Genomic DNA, 21,518 nt, shown 5'->3' with positions numbered 1-21,518 from the left:
TAATTCCAACAGCCGGTTGAGTATTTTCCCTTGAGAGAGCCAGCGCACTTCTGTGTGCAGCAGCAGTTCTGTGTGTTCAGCCCCCATGTTTTCACAGAGGCGTCGAAACAGGCGTGCGTTACGTGGCCTTGACTTTATGACGTTGATCACTTTGATGCAGTCGTTCAAAACGACATGTAACACAGGGCTCATTCTCTTTGACGCCAATGCTTCCCTGTGTATGACACAGTGAGTCCACTTCACGTCGGGATTGTCTTTTTTAATACGCGCTATGAGTCCTCGCATGCTGCCCGTCATTGATGCTGCTGCAGGATTTCCAGCTCATGCCGTTTTCACAGAAGGTGTTGACAACATCAAAAATGTCCTCCTGTTGTTTTCCCCTCCAATGCAGAATAGAACGTTCTCATAAATGTCGTCAGTATTGATGTATCTTACAAAAGCAACAAGTTGAGCATTCCCACTGTGGATTCATCCAGCTGAAGAGAAAAATAGTCGCTAAGTTTTCCCACAACTTGCTCGACAATGTCTGTTCCCATTTTATCTATTCTGCGGCACACAGTCATTTGACAAAGGCACAGTCTTTAATTTATCTGCTGCGATTGTGTCCAGCATGGTCTCAGCCAGTACAATGGCGGCAGGAAGGAGCAGGTCTTCGGCTATAGTGAACGGTTTCTTGGCTTTAGCTATGAGCAAAGACACCGCAAATGAGGCCTCCAGGGCTTAGGCTGATGTCGTGGACGTGTAAGCTTTCCGCATCGTGTCTTGAGATGACCTGAACTCAAAAAGCTTCCTGTTAAAAAACTCAAGTGTCTTAACAACATGACCTGCATGTTTTGTGTTGAGATGCCGCTGAAGATGTGCTGGCTTCATGATGCTGAAACACAAAGCCTTGGGTGGATGGCAACTCGTTGACGTAAGTCCCATTAAAGCATTCTTCTGAATACTGACCGAATTTTTCTGGCTCTAGTTTGGCCTTCTTTGGCGCGACTCCCTTCGTGTTTTCAGCAGCACTGCTGCTACACGTCAACCACAACTTCATTGTTAAACCCTTTCCTGCCGGACCATTCAAATATGGGAATTCAAATTCCCATGATTCCCGCCTTAATATCTTTGCCATCTAATCACCGATTTATTTCTGAAAACTACTAGATACGCATGACAACTTAAGCTCAAAGCACATATCATTGGTTAAGGGGTCACTGGCAGTGAAAAATAAATGTATGGTCAGCAACGGCCGCCATTTGTTTGCTGAGGTGCAGCCAGAGCGGATACCATGGGAGAATGCCTACACAGTGTTAGATTTACTAGCTTCGAATTGAAATCGGAGACGATATTATGAGTAAAGACAAGTTTCTTAATATGTGTTGTCAATATTGTCAATTAAAAGTCTAAACGTTTTACTTACGAAGAATTTGTTTGTGGGAGTGAGGTGAGTTATTTCAGGAAAGAATTACGTGACCGGTTTGGCCGTTCGTGACAGGCAGCTATGACAGTTAGGAGCACTGTTTAGCCTCGATTTTAGCAGATTTCTGTGTAGATTCCACATTGTGTATTCCGTGCGTATTCCACCTGTTGTGTATTCTACATCTGGGACAGGGAGGGATGTATGCTGAGGTGCAATGGGACATTGTTCCTTAGTTTATTTATTCTATTTAGCATAGGCCCTGGCCCAGACGATCAATACACATGGCTGGCACACACACACACGAGAGCAATAGTAGGCCTAATATCAATTTATATCAGCGCAAACGCTCACAGGCACACACGCACGAACGTAGGTCTACGGAAATTAATACAAATATCCTGCTTATTATACGGTTACTTGCCAAAACCATAGAAGACATTGCTCCAAAATGCCTATGTTTAATGATTGTGTTGCCATTTCGTGATTTCCGCTAAGAAAAAATTGTTCTTCACGCAAATGTGTAGCAACCCACCTTCTGACTTCAAGTTTCAATGACTTTCCGTTACGTTAAATGAGCGGACTACTTGCGGAATGATATGAAAGATGTGAATTAGAAGCACAAAACCCATTGCCAATGACAGCGGTCATAAACTTTTCGCAGCAGTGAATATCAAGAAATTACAGACCTGCGAACGCAGACATTTAACCCACATATGGCCCATACAAATCAACAGAACTTTTTGGAACATTCTGAAGAGCCGTATAATAACTATTTTTAAAGGATTTTTGAATGGATGCTAATTTGTAATATATCTTTAAAAAATCTCACGTACCCCCTGGACTGCCTTCACGTACCCCCAGGGGTACGCGTACCCCCGGTTGAGAACCATTGCTCTAGAGACCTCTCCCTCAAGGACGTCCCCAAGGCAGTACGCGAAGGCGCATGTGCATGAACCATCAATGTTACTATGTGAGAATGAATAAAACAAATGTGTAAGCAGAGCACTCGCCGTTCCCTGGAGTCCAGGGCATCTATAGAGATATCTCGATTTAGACACTATGGATTCTGATTGATAGCTACCAGATCAGAGCACGTCTGTGGATCACCACGTATAAACCGAGATCTAAAGAGATATTCTACCGTTATGGGTTAACAACCATGAGCCGACCCAGCCACCATCTGCAATGCAGGCTTGTGTATTGACATACATACAACATACATTTTTACCCGCCTCAGAAAAACAGTAGCCTAGTGGAGTGTCAGAGTGATGTTTCTTCAGGCTCCGCAGCCCGGCCAAGTGCCAGGGAAAGCACCAAAAACAAATAACCTTGTTACAACAGCATCATACGAGTTAAAAAGGGAAAGAACAATTGTGAACAGCTGGAGAAATGAATTCAACTGGGTGCATTACGAAGAAGGATCAATATTCTGAGGCGTCTGCCGGGGGCAACCCAACTTGGCTGACAACTAAGTGACGTTAGCTAGCTAGCGTCGGCAGCTGTGTACCTAGCAAGCATTAGCAGCATTTGTATCGGTTAAATGTACGTAGTTAAATATCAGCTAATATTCAACTGTAAAGTAGCTACACCTTTTAAAGGATCCCTTGGTAAATCAGCCTCTGCCGGGTAGAAAGTGAAATTGTTGAAAAAAAAAGTTAACACCAACATTTAGTGGCAAAATCCATTGTTATGTCAACAAAATTATGTTATATATAGTATACGTTTAGCTAGCTTGAAAATACTGAGAATAGCCTACCTAATTTGAGTAAGCCAATGTCGTTAGCGATGCTAGCTAGTCTAACGTTAGCTTGCTAGATGTATATAACATTTCACTGGGTCTTGCAGCTGTTTGATTTACTGAAATTATTATGAAATGTTATGTTCTACTAGCCATTTGCCTACTTTAGCAAGTCACCATATTTCCAAGCCCTGTTGGGGCTCAGTTACACTATCCCTGATAGTGTAACTGAGAGGACACAGTAGAAATAATTCCTCTTTCAAGTAATAAGCCCCCGTTCAAGTGTTGAGCATTAAATTAGCTGCACGGTCTGTAGAGATCTTGGGACGAAGCTGCAATACAGTACATAGCAGAAATTGTGTAAATGTTTTATGTAACAAATATTTTTTTTTATAACACCTCAATTTCTACCTATATTTAGGGCTTGACATTGGCACCCGCCAAATGTGGGTAGAATTTGGCTGTGGCGGGTAAAGCAGTCAGTCTTACAAGCCACGGGTTCGGTGGGTGGAATTATTTATATCTCTATCTATATATTTTTTATTGAAGTCTTCTCAAAACACATCTAAAATAATAAACTCATTGAACAGGGTTCTCAAGTCTCACGCATTGACCGTGACACAGACACACGCATTTCAACCAGCACGTATTTTTCCCTGTGTTAAACAGTCTCGGCCTCCATACGTTCGTTACTAAGCAACATAGACGCGCGAACACACGCTTTAAAACCTGAGGACCCTGCTCAGTGCAAGGCAAGGATGTGGCAGCACATAGCAGATGTAGGAAAACCAGGAGCATAAACAAAAGAGAAATACGCTTGAAACCGAAAATGAAGAGACAAAGAAAAATAAAAGACTGTTCAACGAAAAGTGGAGGTCCAGTCGAGAGTGGCTGGTTTAGGATCCAGCCAAGAACATAATGTATTGCACTGATTGTACGGGAGTGAAAACAGTCATTCTCTGCAAACGACTCTGCTTCTGTCTGGAGAGGGCTCAGGCAGATTACCAACTTCAAGCCCAGAGCCCCCCACTCCACTAACGATTCCCGCCTGTCCAATGACCTGAATGAGTTCTACTGCAGATTTGAAAGACAATTGGACAGTCCTGAACTACCCCTTCCCACCCAGGAGGCCTCCCACCTCCCCCCCTCTACAGTGACGACTCTGCATTCAGGAGGGTGAAGTTAACAGAATTTTCAAGAGGCAGAATCCCCGCAAAGCAGCTGGGCCGGACTCTGTCTCTCCAGCCACCCTCAAGCACTGTGCTGACCAGCTGTCTCCGGTGTTTACCTACATCTTTAACACCTCCCTTGAGATATGCCATGTGCCAGCCTGTCTCAAGTCCTTCACCATCATCCCTGTGCCCAAAAAGCCAAGGCCAACAGGACATAATGACTACAGACCCGTCGCCCTGACCTCTGTGGTAATGAAGTCTTTTGAGCGCCTGGTGCTGGCACACCTTAAATCCATCACAGACCCTCTACTGGACCCCCTGCAGTTTGCCTACAGAGCCAACAGGTCTGGACGATGCAGTTAACATGGCCCTCCACTTCACCCTACAGCACCTGGACTCCCCAGCATCCTATGCCAGGATCCTGTTTGTGGACTGCTCTGCCTTCAATACCATCATCCCCGCCCTGCTTCAGGACAAGCTCTCCCAGCTGAACGTGCCTGATTCCACCTGCAGGTGGATCACAGACTTCCTGTCTGACAGGAAGCAGTGCGTTAAGCTGGGAACACAAGTCTCTGACTCCCGGTCCATCAGCACTGGATCACCCCAGGGCTGCGTCCTTTCTCCTCTGCTCTTCTCCCTGTACACCAACAGCTGCACCTCTAGTCATCCGTCCGTCAAACTCCTGAAGTTTGCGGACGACACCACCCTCATTGGGCTCATCTCTGGTGGAGACGAGTCTGATTATAGGTGGGAAGCGGCCAACCTGGTGACCTGGTGCAGCCAGAACAACCTAGAGCTCAATGCTCTTAACCCTTGTGCTGCCTTCGGGTCACATGACCCAAAGCTTCATAACGAACCACCGTTGTGTTTACCCAATTTTACCCAATACAAAAACAAATAAAAATAATTTTCTTTTAACCTTCACAATGTGGGGGGTCTGAGACAGCCCGATGGTTAAAAGAAAATGCTTCACTTTGTTTTTGTATGCAGTAAAGTTGTCTTAATACGACGGTCGGTAACAATGACTGATGCGTCAGAATGACCCGAAGAGAACACAAGGGTTAAGACAGTGGAGATGGTTGTGGACTTCAGGAAGAATACAGCCCCACTCACCCCCATCACCCTGTGTGACTCCCCAGTCAACACTGTGGAGTCCTTCCGCTTCCTGGGCACTATCCTCTCCCAGGACCTCAAGTGGGAACTGAACATCAGCTCCCTCACCAAGAAAGCACAACAGAGGATGTACTTCCTACGGCAGCTGAAGAAATTCAACCTGCCAAAGACAATGATGGTGCACTTCTACACAGCCATCATTGAGTCCATCCTCACCTCCTCCATCACCGTCTGGTATGCTTCTGCCACTGCCAAAGACAAGAGCACTGCTGAGAAGGTGATTGGCTGCAATCTGCCTGCCCCTCGAGGACCTGCACACCTCGAGGACCCTGAGGCAAGCGAGGAAGATTGTGGCCGACTCCTCCCACCCTGGTCACTCCCTGTTTCAGTCACTCCCTTCCGGCAGAAGGCTGCGGTCCATCAGGACCAATACCACACGCCACAAAAAGTTTCTTCCCTTCCGCTGTTGGCCTCTTCAACAAGGCCAAGGGTTCACACTGACTTCATGACTCAATGCCCTTAAAACACACTGCTTTTGGCAGTGGGACGTGGGAAAAATGTGTTTGCTAGTTTGTAGCTATCACAGGCATGCATCTTGCTATATGGGGTTTACGGAAGTTGTTACTTGCTAACGGATAAAGAAGAACGTGAATGAACATGGGCCAATTAGAACTTTGTGTGTGAGCGAGCGCTAGTGAGCAAGAGACTGAGAGTGTTCATGTCCGAGTTTTTATTTTCCATATGCAAATACTGTAACCTAGATTATAGACAGTACCTCGTTTAGGGAGGGAAAACTTTTCAATTAACTGTTGAAATGATGCAAAAGTGTTGTCAATATATAGGTCTTTAAATGTTTTAATACCTTGGTTAAATGCACCATCTACTAGGGATGGGGGGAAAGTATGGTTCGCAATTATTGGGGCAGCTGTAGAAAACGTTTGCAGACCAAAATACTTTCTGAACTGATCCATATTCTCAAGGATGATTTAACAATTGCATTCTTAGTGTACGAACCAGTAGAACTCTTAGTAGGAGAGTGAGCTAATGCTGAAAGGGACACCGGCCCACAGAAAGCAGCTTCCATTTTAAGCCAGACAGGTGGGGAGCTGCACGAGTCAAAACGTAGCCAGAAATGTATTATTCTGATATTGGCCGCCCAGTAATAAAATCCAAAATTTGGTAGCGCCATTCCCCCCAACGCTCTCGGCCTCTGTAAGAACTGCTTGCGTATATTTTACGAAAGAATGTAAATGGAAGAAAAATGGGTATGCACTGAAAGAAATATAAGAATTTAGGGAGGATGTTCATCTTGACAGAATTAATTTGGGCAGCCAAAGACAGATTCAACACCGACCTTCTGTCAAAATCCTTTTGTACACAGGTTAGAAGTGGGTCAAAGTTATCTGTATAAAGGTTCTTAAATTTATCAGTCACCTGAATTCCAAGGTAAGTAAAGCTATGTTTTGCAGTTTTTCTTTTTTGGTTACACACATTTTCTGAATGCATACCTCATACTCTCAGAACTCTACACACAAATCAAAAAAAAACACACACAATGGGCAAAACCCCTCACTTCTGCAAAATTAAACTTAACATTCAAAACATTGTTATTTAATCTCAAAATGGTATTTTGTTTTCAAATGACCATCATATGAATAGACATTTATAAGAACCATTTGAACACTGATGTGCTCAATGTAAAACACTATGCTGAATGGAAAACACTTCTTCTTCATTCATCATAGTGAGTTGGGCCTTTTTTTGTTCAGTGTTACATTTACTACAGACAGTACATACATAAGTGTGTTTTTGTACTCAGAACACAGAAATACAGGTAACAAATATATTTTACGTATTTTTCCCAGAAAAACAATGTACACAGTGTACATCCCAACCAACACAAAGTTGCACATACAGTGGTCTACATACAAAACAACAGAATAATTTACTGTATAGTGTATACAGTTACATTATTATTATTTTTCTTTGTATTTGCCGTAATGTTATGGCGTTATTTTCTAGGACCATGTTCATGATTTCAGTTTCCTGTTCAGAAGACAGAAGACGTTCCCGACCACCTTGTGTTGGTAATCTTTCAGTTCTGCCAAACAAATAGTAAAATACTGTAAATACTGTGTAGGAATACAAAGTAGGAATACATTTTCCAAATACTTGAAACATACTTTATTTTTACAGTCCTACAGAACAGTCCACTGGCAATACTGTACTACTGTACTCATTGAGTACTGTATTGATATGCAGTAGGCCTACTGCAATTTTGTAGTGAGAGTAGATTTCTTACCTATTCTCATTTTGGAAAGTCTGGATGATGGATGCTACAGTGTACCTGCTCAAATTTGGCTGTTCTCTTTGCCCAGCCTCCCTCATTGTTAGACCATGGTTGACTACATGGTCAACCAAAGCGGCTCAGATCTCATCAGAGATTATGGTCCTTGGCCTTCCTCCTCCTCTTACTCTCACTCCTCTGCCTCTGTTTCCAATGTTGGCATCCATTGCTCAAAAACAGAGGTCACCTGTTGCCCTTTTATGCTAAAGCTCTGATTGCTAATTGTAAACTGTGTGACAGTGTGACAGGTGTTTGTCCATGCGATGAGTCAGTGTGCGTATTTGAATGGCAGTGTGTTCCCTGTGAAAACATATTGTCAAATTATATTTATGGTTTGTCAACCGTACACAATGTTCTTGTCTATGAATCTTGCTAGCATAACTTAGCTTTCTGGCTAATAGCTCAGTCCTCCGCTGCACGTAAACGGGCGGGGCCCCCTACAAGACGGGGCCCATGGGCTGGACCCCGGTCAAGCCCAATGGTAAGTCCGGCCCTGGTCACGAGTGAATTTGTATTTTTATTTTTTCATAGTCACGAACTGAATGAGGTTACCGGACCACACTCCGGGGGCCAGTCCAAAGCTGCTCGGGGGCCGGATTCGGCCCGCGGGCCGCCTATTGAAGAGCCCTGGACTAAAGGGACTTGAAGCGACTCAAAAAAATTGATGAAGTCCTGCGTGTCACTGTTGGAGTCAGATGTATATAGAGAAGTGTAATAGTCCTTGAATTCGTCATTAATCTTTTTATGGTCAATTGTAGTACCTGAAAGTGTCAGAATTTGGGGGATTTGGTGGGAGGATGCAGTTTGTCGTAATTGATGTGCCAATAACTTGCCAGCTTTGTCTCCTTGTTCATAATAATTACTTCTGGATTTAAGCAGTAATTCCGGGCATGGTCTGTAGTCAGTGTGTTAAACTCTGATTGTAAAGAGAGGCGCTCCCTATACACTTCCGGAGTTGGTGAGGTGGAGTAGAGGTCATCTAACTGAGCAATACGCCGTGTTAGGAGTCTTTTGAACAATTTATAACAGAGCTGAAGTTACTGGTGAAAGACTGTGGATACCCTAACGATGCTAGTGACGAAATGGTCAGGGACCGCATCGTGTTCGCCACCAGCTCGCCCCAGGTAAGGGAAAAACTTTTATGCCAGGGAGCTGACCTGACGCTGGAGAGAGCCATAGACATAGCTCGTTCATACGAATTAGCCCAGCAGCAGTTGAAGTCTATGGGCCAGAGTAGCAAAGCACACGAAACAGTGCACAAAATTATCCGGAAAGCTAACGCCAGCTACAGACGTCTAGAGACGTAGCACATACGCCACCGAACACTAACTTTAAGCGTGAAAGTTACGTTAGCAGTGCCACTAAGGTATGTAGCTACTTTGGAGGGCTGCATGGCACTAATAACATAAAGGCAAGCAATGCATCAAACGCAAGAAGCTGAACCATTTTGCTGAAGTTTGCAAATCTAGCTTCCAAGCACAGACAAGGTATTACCGCGGCACAGTGCATGCCGTAGGAGAAAACGCAAGACCTCACGGAGGAAACAGATCTGTACTTTGATAACATCTCAATAGAGACGGGGAAGAACAACGAATAGACAGAGCTGTACCTAGACACCGTCACCGTCGAGAACAATGGGAAAAGCAACGAGCAGGCCTCTGTAGAGGTGGGGATAGGCACACCTCCACAAAAGCTGAAATTCAAGCTTGACACTGGGGCGCAAGCCAACATCATTCCCACCAGCATGTTTCAGGCAATGTTCAGGGACGTGCCACTGAAACCAGCAACAGACAGACTCACAGAGTATGGTGGAGGAGCACTGAGCGTGAGAGGTATGTGCAAGCTCAGATGCGTATACAGGGACATTGCACTTATGTTGGACTTTTATGTGATTGACACAAACGCCCCACCAGTCATGGCTATGAAAACATGCCGTGACGGAAAACATGACGAAGGATCCCCATCGCCCTGCGCAGCAAACTGAAAGATGAGCTCGACAGCATGGAGAAACAGAACATCATATGCAAGCTAACTGAACCCACGGAATGGGTGAATGCACTCGGCGTAGTTGAAAAACCAAAGACTGGAAAACTCAGAATATGCTTAGACCCCAGAGCTCTCAACAAAGCAATACAGCGACCTCACTACCCCCTCCCTACACTGGAGGATGCCACCACAAAACTTGCAGGAGCACAATATTTTAGCGTATTAGACGCAAGGTCAGGCTATTAAACTTAGCACTGAATCATCATTATTAACAACATTCAACACAGTTTTCGGAAGATATTCTTTTCTCAGACTCCCTTTTGGAATTGTGTCTGCCCAAGACGAGTTCCAGAGGCGTGTGGACGAAACATATGAAGGGCTGGATGGTGTAACGGCCATAGTGGACGACATACTGGTCTTTGGCCAGACCAGGGCCGAACATGACCAGCGCCTTAACCCTATCTAGCCGGCCCATTCAAATATGGGTCAAAAAAGACCCATAAGACCCGCCTTAATATCTTTGCCGTCCAATCACCGATTTTATTTCTGAAAACTGCCAGATACTCATGACAAGTTAAGCTCAAAGTACATATCATTGGTTAAGGGGTTACTGGGAGGGGGAAATAAATGTATCGTCTGCAACGGCAGCCATTGTTTTTCGAGGCGGAGCCAGAGCGGAGACCATGGGAGATTGCCTACAGTGTTAGATTTACAGCTTCGAATTGAAATCTGAGACGATATTCTGAGTAAAGACAAGTTTATTAATATGTGTTGTCAATATTGTCAATTAAAAGTCTAAACTTTTTACATACGAAGAATTTGTTTGTGGGAGTGATGCGAGTTTTTTCCAGAAAAAAACTCGCGTTCTGCCGTGTCCGGCAGGACAGGCAGTAATGACGTTAGTAGCACTGTTTAGCCTCGATTTGAGCAGATTTCTAAAAAACTTAGAAAAACAACATTAACTAGCTAGATTATATACACTGTAAGCTAAATGTACATGCCTTGTTTGGCCAATTCGGTCGATTGTGGAAGAAACTCCAACGTTTTTTAGTTATCGAGAGGAGTATCCAGCCATAGCGCTAGCTACTTTTGGGGCAGAGAAATGTAGGTTTCCCCCATGTTTCCACGTGTTTCCATGTAGTCACTAGAATGGTCATAACTTTTAATCAAAATATGATATTTCTAATCTGTCTTCTGTTCCACATTGCCCACAGATGTGTGGATATTCCACCTGCTCAAAGTTTTCCTCCATCTTGTAATTAAAGTGGTTAAAAATGAAGTTGTCTGATGAGGTATGGTGGATGGAGAAGTTTTTGTAAAAAATGGCTGCCTGAAATCACCTTGATAAAATATGATTTGCCTTAAGTAATCATATATTTATTCACATCATAAAAATCCCCTAGTTCTGTTCTTCAATATGGTGTCAACAGTTAAGGTGTATGATTTAATATGCAAATTCATAAAATTTGCATATTAATATGAATATCATATTTCAACAGCATATGGAATGTTTGGAATGTTGGCTATGCTGGACCGCACATGGGAACGAGGGGTGAGGCTCAACCACGACAAGTGCTGCATAGGCTTGACCGAGGTAAGCTACTTCAAGGACACACTTTCACAAGACGGCATCAAACCAGATCCTCACAAGGTAAAGGCGATCAGGGAGATGCAACCCCCGCAGAGCAAGGCAGAGTTGGAGACGGTCCTTGGCATGATTAACTACCTCTTCAGATTCGCTTCACATCTCTCACAGGTAAACTTACCCCTCAGGCAGTTTCTGAAACAAGACAGCGAGTTTGCATGGGACACAAACTATGATAAAGCATTCCAAGACATGAAGAACCTCATCACACAGCACCCAGGCCCAGTCCTGTCGTACTTTGACCCACAGAAGGAGCTACGACTCCAAGTCGACACCTCGAAAAGAGGCCTAGGGGCTGTTATGCTCCAGGAAGGAAAACCAATCGCATACGAATCCAAATCACTGAACAGCACGGAATAAAACTATGCACAGATAAAGAAGGAGCTCTACGCTGTGGTGTCTGGATGCAAGCACTTCCATGAATACATGTACGGGAGGAGAGTGATCGTGGAATCAGACCACAAGCCCCTGGAGGCAATACTGAAGAAGCCGCTGGCGGCAGCATGATTCTCCAGCTACAAAAATATGACATCCACATCCCACACCACATCTAACGCATATAACGCATCTGGTGTGTGCTAAATGACTGAAAATATCCGACGCCATCACCCAGGTGTGCCCATCACTGGAAATAGACAAAAAAAAACACATGTAAAAAATACTTTTTTACATGTGTAGAGAGTGTTTGAACTGGTGTCCATGGAAAGGCCCCATGAATGCATTTTCGTTGATGAAGCAGGTTAAATCTAGCAAAGAGGAGAGGGAGATTGGCTGGACCTGATGTTAGTTTCCTCCAGGATCACAATGTCTCTTACTGAGAGACTTGTTGCTTTTGTTGGTTTGTTGTAACTGTCTTTAAATTATTGTACTCGCCGTGAAATATATTGTTGCTTGCTTTGGTTTTCTTTTCCACAGGTACACTCTTGCACTTTTGAGGTTCTTGCTGTTTAATTGTAACTTGTCTAACTACATGCTCTTATTGTTCTTCCCTTTGGGACTTATTTGGTTTTCACAATGTATGCATCATGTTTGGCTACCCGCAATGTTTGGGGCTATCTCGTTGTTATGATCAGTGACCAATGCACTTTTGTAAAACTCTCTTGTAAGTCGCTTTGGATAAAAGCGTCTGCTAAATGCATAAATTTAAATGTAATGTAAATGTAATGTAATGAGAGGCAGGAACATAATTGGCCAACATGCCATCGTGGGAGTCCGTGGCCAGCATGATGGCAATGTCACCCTTTGTGCAGCCATAAGTAACCGTGGGGTTCTCCACCATCATGCAACCCTGGGGCCATACAACACTGAACATCTTTTAACCTTTCTGGGAGGTCTTTGGGATATTTTGCTTGAGCGTGAGCACCAGGATCATCAGCAGGCAGTGCATCCTGTGTATGTGGTGGTTTGAGACAATGTCAGCTTTCACCGTAGTGTCCATGTAGGTGAATGGTTCAATATAAACCAGCAATTCTTAAATGTTTTCCTTTCACCATACAGCCCTTTTCTAAACCCAATCTAAACCCTTTAAAATGGGGTAAGTCTTCTAGAGGCTATGGAATTGGCCTATGGTGACATCGGAGTGGAATGTTGTCAAGGCTGTATCCAGCACACCGGATCCAGCTTTGAAACAAGAGTTTTTCCCCCGTTGCCTGCCAAGGGACAACATTGCCTGTGAGGTGGATAAAGTCCTCTGGCCAGACCCAGCACGAAGACGCGACGCTGAGGCAGAATGAATTGTGTAAAACATTGACTTTTCAGTTGCACAACATTTGAGTTTATTTTGCTTTTCATTTAAAATTTTCTTTGACAGTACTAAGTGATGGTTACTGTAATATTTTCTTTATTGCAAATTGCATTTACATACTGTGTGTACAGTAATAAACACAATATTCTTTATCTACATGCCCTGGATGCTGTGTTTTCAATTATTTTGTGTAAAGTCTAATGATTGCTCCATAGTGTTTATATATTGATGTGCTGTGTTTATGATCTGAAAGCATTGTTTGATTTTGAGCACAAGTGAAATGGTTTAGGGGCAAGTGTTTGATTTTGCCAGAAGAGTCAGAGGTTTTGGAAATTGAGTTTGAATATTTGGTTTTGTGTTTACAGTTTTGAGAAAATGGTTGACTGTTTCAAGAAATGTGTTTTAGCAATCGAGAAAAACTGTAACTGTGCACAAGTGTTTTCACTTTAAATATCATTATGATATTGGAATGCACAAAGCAATTGACAAGTAAGCCTGATTTGGTTGCAACTTCCTTAATCTAGAGGGGTTTGTTTTTGCAATGCAATATCTATGTTTTCATGTTTACATAAATAATTATCTTTTTTTGTAGATTGTATGTGATAGTTACTCTGTCCACCTTGCCCATTTTGAGAACATGGCAAGCATGGAAAGGAGCCCCAAACCATCACCAGCAAAACAAGTCACTGGGTATCTCAAGAACCTGCACCATTTAATCTTCCTACACTTCATGTGTGACACACTTGATCATCTCGCTCTTTTGAGCAAAGAGTTCCAGAAAGACAACAACACGGTGTGTCAAGCGGTTGAAAGCCTGGAGACATGTTACTACAACCTGACAGCACTCAAGACAGAAATGGATCCACAGATGGCCAAAGTCTACGAGGCAGTGAAGACCAATGGAGAATACAGAGGAGTGCAGTTCCAGGTTCGACATGCATCTTTCACTTAGAGAAGTTGAGGGACCTTCAAAGGGTCAGTCCAGTCAGTAAATTTAAGGCCTTTGATCCCTCTTGCTGGCCCAAATGGGATAGGTCAGACGGCAGCAGTGTCGGACTGGCCATCGGGAGATTTCCCGAACTGACGGTCAAACTAACGGACGGTCAAATCCACGGCACTATGCAAAAAAAAGATATAGCCTAATAGTTTACATTCACTTTGAGGAGGGCCTGAACACCAAGTAACTGTTTAACTGGAGCGATCCAAAGGGTGGGGGGGTGGGGATTCCCCCCTTGTAAAGTTGAACGGTGCACTTGTCCGTCCTGTTTACAGATCACGATTGGTCAAAAATCTATAGTTTTCCGGGTACGGCCAATTCGTTGGAGTGGGTGGAAGCATGAGATTGCGTGCAGTGTTTTAAAATCGTTTGCAACCAAGACATATTTAGCAATTGCTAAAAACATTGTTGTTTCTATTGCAAAAAAAATTAAAGGGAAATAAAAGGAGAAAAGGGTGGCACGGAAAAAGCAAGAGACAAAAAACAACGGACACTCCTGCAAAATGTTAAAACATTGAACAATTGTTTAGACCGCCAAAATCCAAGCTAAGTGAGGGAGAGTCTGCAGCCCGAAGATGCGGCAGTACCAGTAATAATTGTATTTGGATTAAATATGCACGCGTAAAATAATAATGATATATTCTTAGTCATGCTGATCAATTTTAAATGACTGTTCTGCCAAGCAAAGTGTGCCACAGTTTTGGTCACCTTCTGATCTGAAGTCGGTGCTGGATCTGTGCAATACTAGTTATTTCAGTGAATCCCCATTTTAGTCATGGTTATCTTTCCCTTTTATCTTAAAGCTCAGCATTTAGCCTATCAGTTAATAAATGCGTGTGGCAAAGTTATTTTGAAGTAATTTATTAATTTTGTTCAAGATGTGAAGACAAAAACATTATTAGCCCACATCAAGTGCAATTAACCATGGCCTTCTTCAGTGTTTTGAATTTTATCCTACAATTTTCAATTACTGCCATGTTCTTTTTTGGGCTATTATTCTCAATCTCCTGTTGAGAATATTGGCCATAGGCTAGCCTACTGTCAGAACGGTTTGAGACAGCTCATCAAATTACGCTACTTATCAGTAGGCCTAAATGCATATGTTAAGTAGATTTGGTAGGTCTACAATTTACGCATTTTAACAGTCGTAATGGTTTGACAAGTTGTCTACCTTGCCATGTTAATTGTGCCTTTATTGCCCTTTTTTGGGGACAACTACCAAAAAACTAAAAAAATCAATTTACGCTGCTGAAACAACACCACTCTGCTGGTTTACGCTTTGCTTTTTGCGACATAACTCCTCTTTTCGACGATCGCCTGATCTGGGCTGCACAGTCTAAGCTTATTGAGGTCTAGCTTGAACTAGCGTTGCCTGTTAGTGGAACGGAACGTTAGTGGAACAGCTTGAGGCTTAAGTCTAAGGTGACATTTACCCAAGTGAGACTTATTCGTGTTAGCGCGACTTGCGTTAGCGACGTTGATGGAACACCCCCCTGATCCTTGCCAGTGTGTTGCCTTGTTCAGACAGCACCGCTGTCACAAGGTACACAGGTAATACTGCAGGGAATAGTAATGGGGGCGAAAGCAGTATCGTTACATTGGGTGAATTTAGAATCTGACATTGTTTTTGGTTGTTTTCGAGTCGGAGTGGTGGAAAAACTACCAATTAAAGGTGTGTCTTTGCTTCTTGGCAATGACATTGTGGGTGGTACTGTAAAACCGGTGTTGGAAGTGGTGGAAAAACCAAACACCGGGTCAGACAACGATGAGTTGTCTTCTGAGTTTCCACGTGTTTCCAGCTTGTGTTGTCACCCGAGCACAAAGCAGGAAGTTGGGAGACCTAGTGAATCTAGGTGATTCTGTGTTAGAGTACATTCAGGTGCCCAAGGAGAGCGAGGCACCTACAAAGGCTGCCAGGGTAGAGAGCACCCACTTAGGGGATATTTGTTTTTCCACTATGACCCCAAACGTGGTTGAGGCCCAGAAGGGGGATGGTAGTTTGGCGACATGTTTTCAATCAGTAGTTTTCCTTGAGGAAGCAAAAGCCAGTAAGAGAGCGTACTATGTGGACAATGGTGCTAATGTGTGCTAATGCGCAAATGGAAAGGGCATGACATAGATGGCGACTGGAGCACTGTGTCACAGGCGGTGCTTCCCACTTCGTATAGACAGCTGGTCCTGTCTGTGGCTCATGATCCGCCATGGTCTGGCCACTTGGGGATATCGAAAACGTACGACCGAATAATCCAACACTTTCTGGCCTGGGTTAAGATCGGATGTTGTAGAGTACTGCAAAACATGTCAGGTGTGCCAGATCATGGGTAAGCCCAACCAAACCGTTCCCTGCGCTCCTCTTTGTCCAAACCCAGTGTTGGGGGAACCATTTGACAGGATCATTGTTGATTGTGTGGGCCCATTACCTAAAACAAGGTCAGGAAACCAGTTTCTGTTGACCATAATGTGCTCTGCTACTTGTGTCCCTGAAGCAGTTCCACTACGGAATATCACCGCGAAGACAGTGACCAAATTTCCTTTGGAAGACCAAACGTCGTAAAGACGTTTGGTCTTCCAAAGGAAATCCAAACTGATCAGGGAAGCAATTTCATGTCCAAGCTGCTGTCACATGTATTGCGTAACCTCTCTATCCGCCACCAGAGTCCTTATCATCCAGAAAGCCAAGGTGCGTTAGAGCGCTGGCACCAAACGCTCAAATCAATGCTGCGCAAGTATTGTCTGGAAACGGAAGGTGGTTGGGACGAGGGAGTACCGTATGTAGTGTTTGCTGTTAGGGAGACAGTACAGGAGTCTTTGGGTTTCAGTCCTGCCGATTTAGTGTTCGGACATACCCCGAGGGGTCAATTGAAAATACCTAAGGAAAACATCCTTTCGTTCAAATCACCAAAGACTGTGCCAAAGAACGTGTACGACTATGTGCGTGAGATGCGTAACCGTCTCCATGACTGATGTGAACTGGCACACAAATCTCTCTTGTCAGTCCAGAAAAAAATTAAGAACCGTTACGACAAGAAGGCTAAATGGCGTGAGTTTAAGGAAGGAGAGCAGGTCTTGGTGTTATTGCCGGTACAGGGCTTGTCTCTGTCCGCTCGGTATACCGGTCCACACGTGGTGGAGGGAAAGGTTAGTGACACTAATTACATTGTGAAAACTCCAGAGAGAAGGCGCTCATCAAGGTTGTGTCATGTGAACATGCTAAGAGAGTATCATGTGCGTAAACCACCTCTGTTGCCAAGTATCCAGGATCCGGCTGCCGTTGTCACTGTGGTGCTGCGTTCGGACACCCTGGAAGACCAGGAGGATGGGTTGGAGCTAAAGACCGCTCATGTGCAAGGTGAACATTTGAGTAATTTGGAAAGTCTTGCCGTCCATAATGCCACATTTAGACCACAGTAAACAACACAAACTAGTAGCCTTAATCTGCAACTTTCCTGAGATCTTTAAGGATGTTCCTACCCGTACCACGGTGCTGGCGCACGGCGTGGATGTAGGGGGTGCTGCTCCAATTCCACAGCACCCATATAGAGTCAACGCCCGTAAGCGGGAGCTGATGAGGAAAGAGACAGGGTACTTTTTGGAGAAAGACATGGCAGAACCCAGCAGCAGCCCATGGAGTTCTCCCTGCATCATAGTGCCAAAGCCAGACGGCACAGCCAGACTGTGTACAGACTACAGACGTGTCAATGCGGTCAACGTGCCCGACTTTCCCGATGCCGCGCATCGATGACTGCGTTGACACAATTGGTTCTGCTACTTATGTGAGTAAACTGGACATGCTGAAAGGTTACTGGCAGGTTCCTTTAACTGAACATGCCTCGAAAATCTCGGCGTTTGTTACGCCAGACATGTTTCTGCAGTACAAGATCATGGCATTCGGTATGCGTAACGCGCCAGCTACATTTCAGAGGTTGGTAAATAAGGTACTTGCTGGGGTGACAAACTGTACTGCTTACCTGGATGATTTAGTGGTCCACTCCTCTACTTGGGATGAACATGTCTCCACTTTGCAGGTGGTGTTTGAGTGGCTACAGGCTGCTTCCTTAACTGTGAATTTGGCCAGGTGTGAATTTGGCAAAACGACTGTGACCTATCTGGGAAAGGAGGTGGGTCGTGGACAGGTGCGTCCTGTGGCAAGGCAAGTCGAGGCTATCACTCAGTACCCAGTGCCCACTTCCCGTCGCCAGCTACGCCGGTTCTTGGGCATGGTGGGTTATTACAGAACGTTTTGCAAAAACTTTTCGTCCTTAGTAGCCCCACTGACTGCTTTGATCAGCCCAAAGGTGCCCTTTAAGTGGACGGCTGAAAGCCAGAGTGTCTTTGAAATGGCTAAGTTATTGTTGTGCTCTGCTTCAGTTCTGGCAGCTCCGAACTTTGATAAACCTTTCAAACTGGAGGTGGATGCCTGTGTGGTTCTCCTACAGGAGGACGATGAAGGCGTTGATCGTCCTGTGTGTTTTTTCTCCCGCAAGTTTAACCCTTGTCAGGCTGGATATTCTACTGTCGAACAGGAGACCTTGGCGTTACTGTTAGCACTACAGTTCTTTGAGGTGTACGTTGGTTCTACGGCCATACCTGTCGAAGTGTATACTGACCATAACCCCTTGGTTTTTCTGAGCCGGATGTACAATCACAACCGCCGCCTCATGCGGTGGGCTTTGGTTGTACAGGGCTACAACATTAATATCAAGGGTACTGACAACGTGGTGGCTGACGCCCTGTCGCGGGTGTGGGAGACGCCTTAGACTAGGGTCTGTTGTGTTAGTATTCACATTAACCTTATGGTTTGTGTTCTTTTGGTGGGGGCGTGTTACAACCCCCAGTCTGTTGGTGTTCTGTGTTTGTGTTCTGTGTGAGTTTTTTGTGTGTGTGGCGCTAATCATCTCAGCCCAATCAACACCTATGCGTGACTCCTCCCCTCCATAATCCGGTTCACCTGGTTCCTGTCATCAATCATCCTTCCACCAGTATATAATGTGCCATTCTTTGTTTGTTTGGGGGGGTAATAAGTCAGTGGCTTTTGGTAAGCAGTGTGTTGTGTATGGGTTAGGCCCACTTCTGTGTACAGGGGGGTATTCCAAGTAGCGGGTTTAGTGAAAACTTTGAGTTGTTTAACCCTGAAAAGAGGCATACTCCGAGTTCCACGTTCCAGAAAGAGAGGTAACGAAACCTTTTGGTAAGTTGCCATGGTAACTTACGCTGTGAAACTAACCTGCTCGCTAGCAGGTTTTCTATGAAAAACTCTGCGTTTTCCTAGCAATCCCCACCCACTTTCGGATTTTGAAACAGTTTGTAGACATGAGGTGTCCTTTCCTGGGTTGGCCGATCGATTACGAGCAAAATATAATTCGCATAGCCTTACGCCAGGAGAGGATTTTAAGACCGCGATTGGATGCACTTTCATTCCCCGATGAATACCTACGCGAACGTTACCGTTTTTCATCAGATTCAATAATTTATCTCACCAACATTCTCCATCCATACATTGCTAATGTAACACACCGTGGACGTGCTCTCAGAACAGACCAAATGATATGCGTTGCTCTCCGTTTCTTTGCCAACGGGAGTTTCCTATACAACATTGGCGATGCAGAACATCTTGGAAAAGCAACAGTCTGCCGAGCCATAAGAAAAGTGGCCCTGGCACTGAAAGGCCTACTGCAGACCTACGTAGTCTTTCCTGGGCACAAACCTCTAAGGACCATCAAAGAGGAATTTCACATGATTTCAGGTGACTGATGTAGCACACATTCAGTTTAAGTCAATGAAGAAATTTGAAATCATGTGAATGACAATGTTGCAATCTCAGACTGGGATGAGTAAATCCTTTCCATTTTGCAGGATTTCCCAATGTGATTGGCTGCATTGATGGCACCCACATCCCCATCATAGCTCCATCCATTAATGAAGGAGACTATGTGAATAGGAAGTCATTCCACAGCATTAATGTGCAGGTAGATTTACTGTCTTACAATAATAAAGACTACAGCACAACTTTAAAATATTGCAGCTAATATCTCTTCTCTGCACTGGCAAGATTATATGTGATGCAGCACATTTGATATCAAATGTGGAGGCCAAATGGCCTGGCTCGGTACATGACTCAAGGATATAACGCGAGTCTACCCTGAGCAACAGAGTTGCAAATGGTAAGTTAAGCTTTGAACAAATAACATTCCCTTGTCTGCCTCTTCTACCACACTCACAATGTACCCACTATATACTTACAGGAGAGTTTCATGGCCACCTGCTTGGTGACAGAGGGTACCCATGCCAGCCCACTCTGATGACCCCTTATCATGACCCTGAGCCGGACCCTCAGCAGTGGTACAATGTGTCCCACTGCAGGACTAGAGCACGGGTGGAGATGACCATAGGCATTCTCAAAGCCCGGTTCCAGTGCCTATGTAGACTGAGGGTAAAACCAGAGAGGGCATGTGATATTATTGTGGCATGTGTTGTTCTTCATAATATTGCCACTATTAGAGGAGAGCAACACCCTGCCGTACAAAACGACCCTGAGGACGACCATCCCCTCCAACCTGCATATGTCCAAAATGGGAGAGAAGTCAGAGACATACTGTGCCGCACACACTTCCACCAACCCTGACACTGAAATAAACACATGATTGCCATTTCATTTTGTCTTCTTTATTGCCTACAAATAGAAATGCAACAATTAATATTAATATATTGTTCTGACAATTAACTCACTCACCTGTGACCATGCACCCACCTGCAGCTGGTGTTCTAGCAATTCAATTTCTAGATCCGTCTTCTTTATCTTCCGCCCCAAATACACCATCTCTTGGTCAGTTTTCTCCATTTGTTTTAACAAATGGAGTTTGTACAAGTCCTTAACTGGTAACTGGGAATACATTAGGATGAAATTAAATCCCAGTTCTACACACAGAATTCACCTGCCATTTACTGAACATCTCACTGTCTGTAGCTGTGCTTTGGAGGTTGATGGACCCCTCTCCTGGCAAGGCTCATCCATGCTCTGTTCAACAGGATCAGACTGTGCATTTAGTTTTTACATTCATTACTCTCATCACTTCAGTGTACATTTTAAACTGACAATTACACCCAATACTGTAAATAAAGTACATGGATAGAGAACTATCATATATGTAGCTACCATATATGTAGGCCTCTCTGCAACCCCGTCTGTGGCAGCAGTCAATGTGTCATCATCATCATCCAGTGATGAAAGGTATTGTTTCAGGATAGTCACCACTACTATGCATAATGGAGTATTGAGTGGCCTACTAACAAGTGGTACCGTTGTGCAAAGGCTTGCAGGAGGCTCAACCACTCGGATTACACCATCAGTGACTAGAAGTGGACCAGAGTGGA

General features: G+C 44.3%; 1 pseudogene; it reads left to right on the top strand.

The window, feature by feature from the left end:
- The first annotated feature begins 19,688 nt into the window (after positions 1–19,688).
- Positions 19,689–20,780, top strand: LOC136946448 (putative nuclease HARBI1; annotated as a pseudogene).
- The last annotated feature ends 738 nt before the right edge of the window (positions 20,781–21,518 follow it).

The sequence above is a fragment of the Osmerus mordax genome, chromosome 1 (assembly GCF_038355195.1).
Source record: "Osmerus mordax isolate fOsmMor3 chromosome 1, fOsmMor3.pri, whole genome shotgun sequence".
NCBI classification, from domain to species: domain Eukaryota; kingdom Metazoa; phylum Chordata; class Actinopteri; order Osmeriformes; family Osmeridae; genus Osmerus; species Osmerus mordax.
Note: the sequence above shows the minus strand (reverse complement) of the source record. Positions and strands in the feature narration are given on the sequence as shown.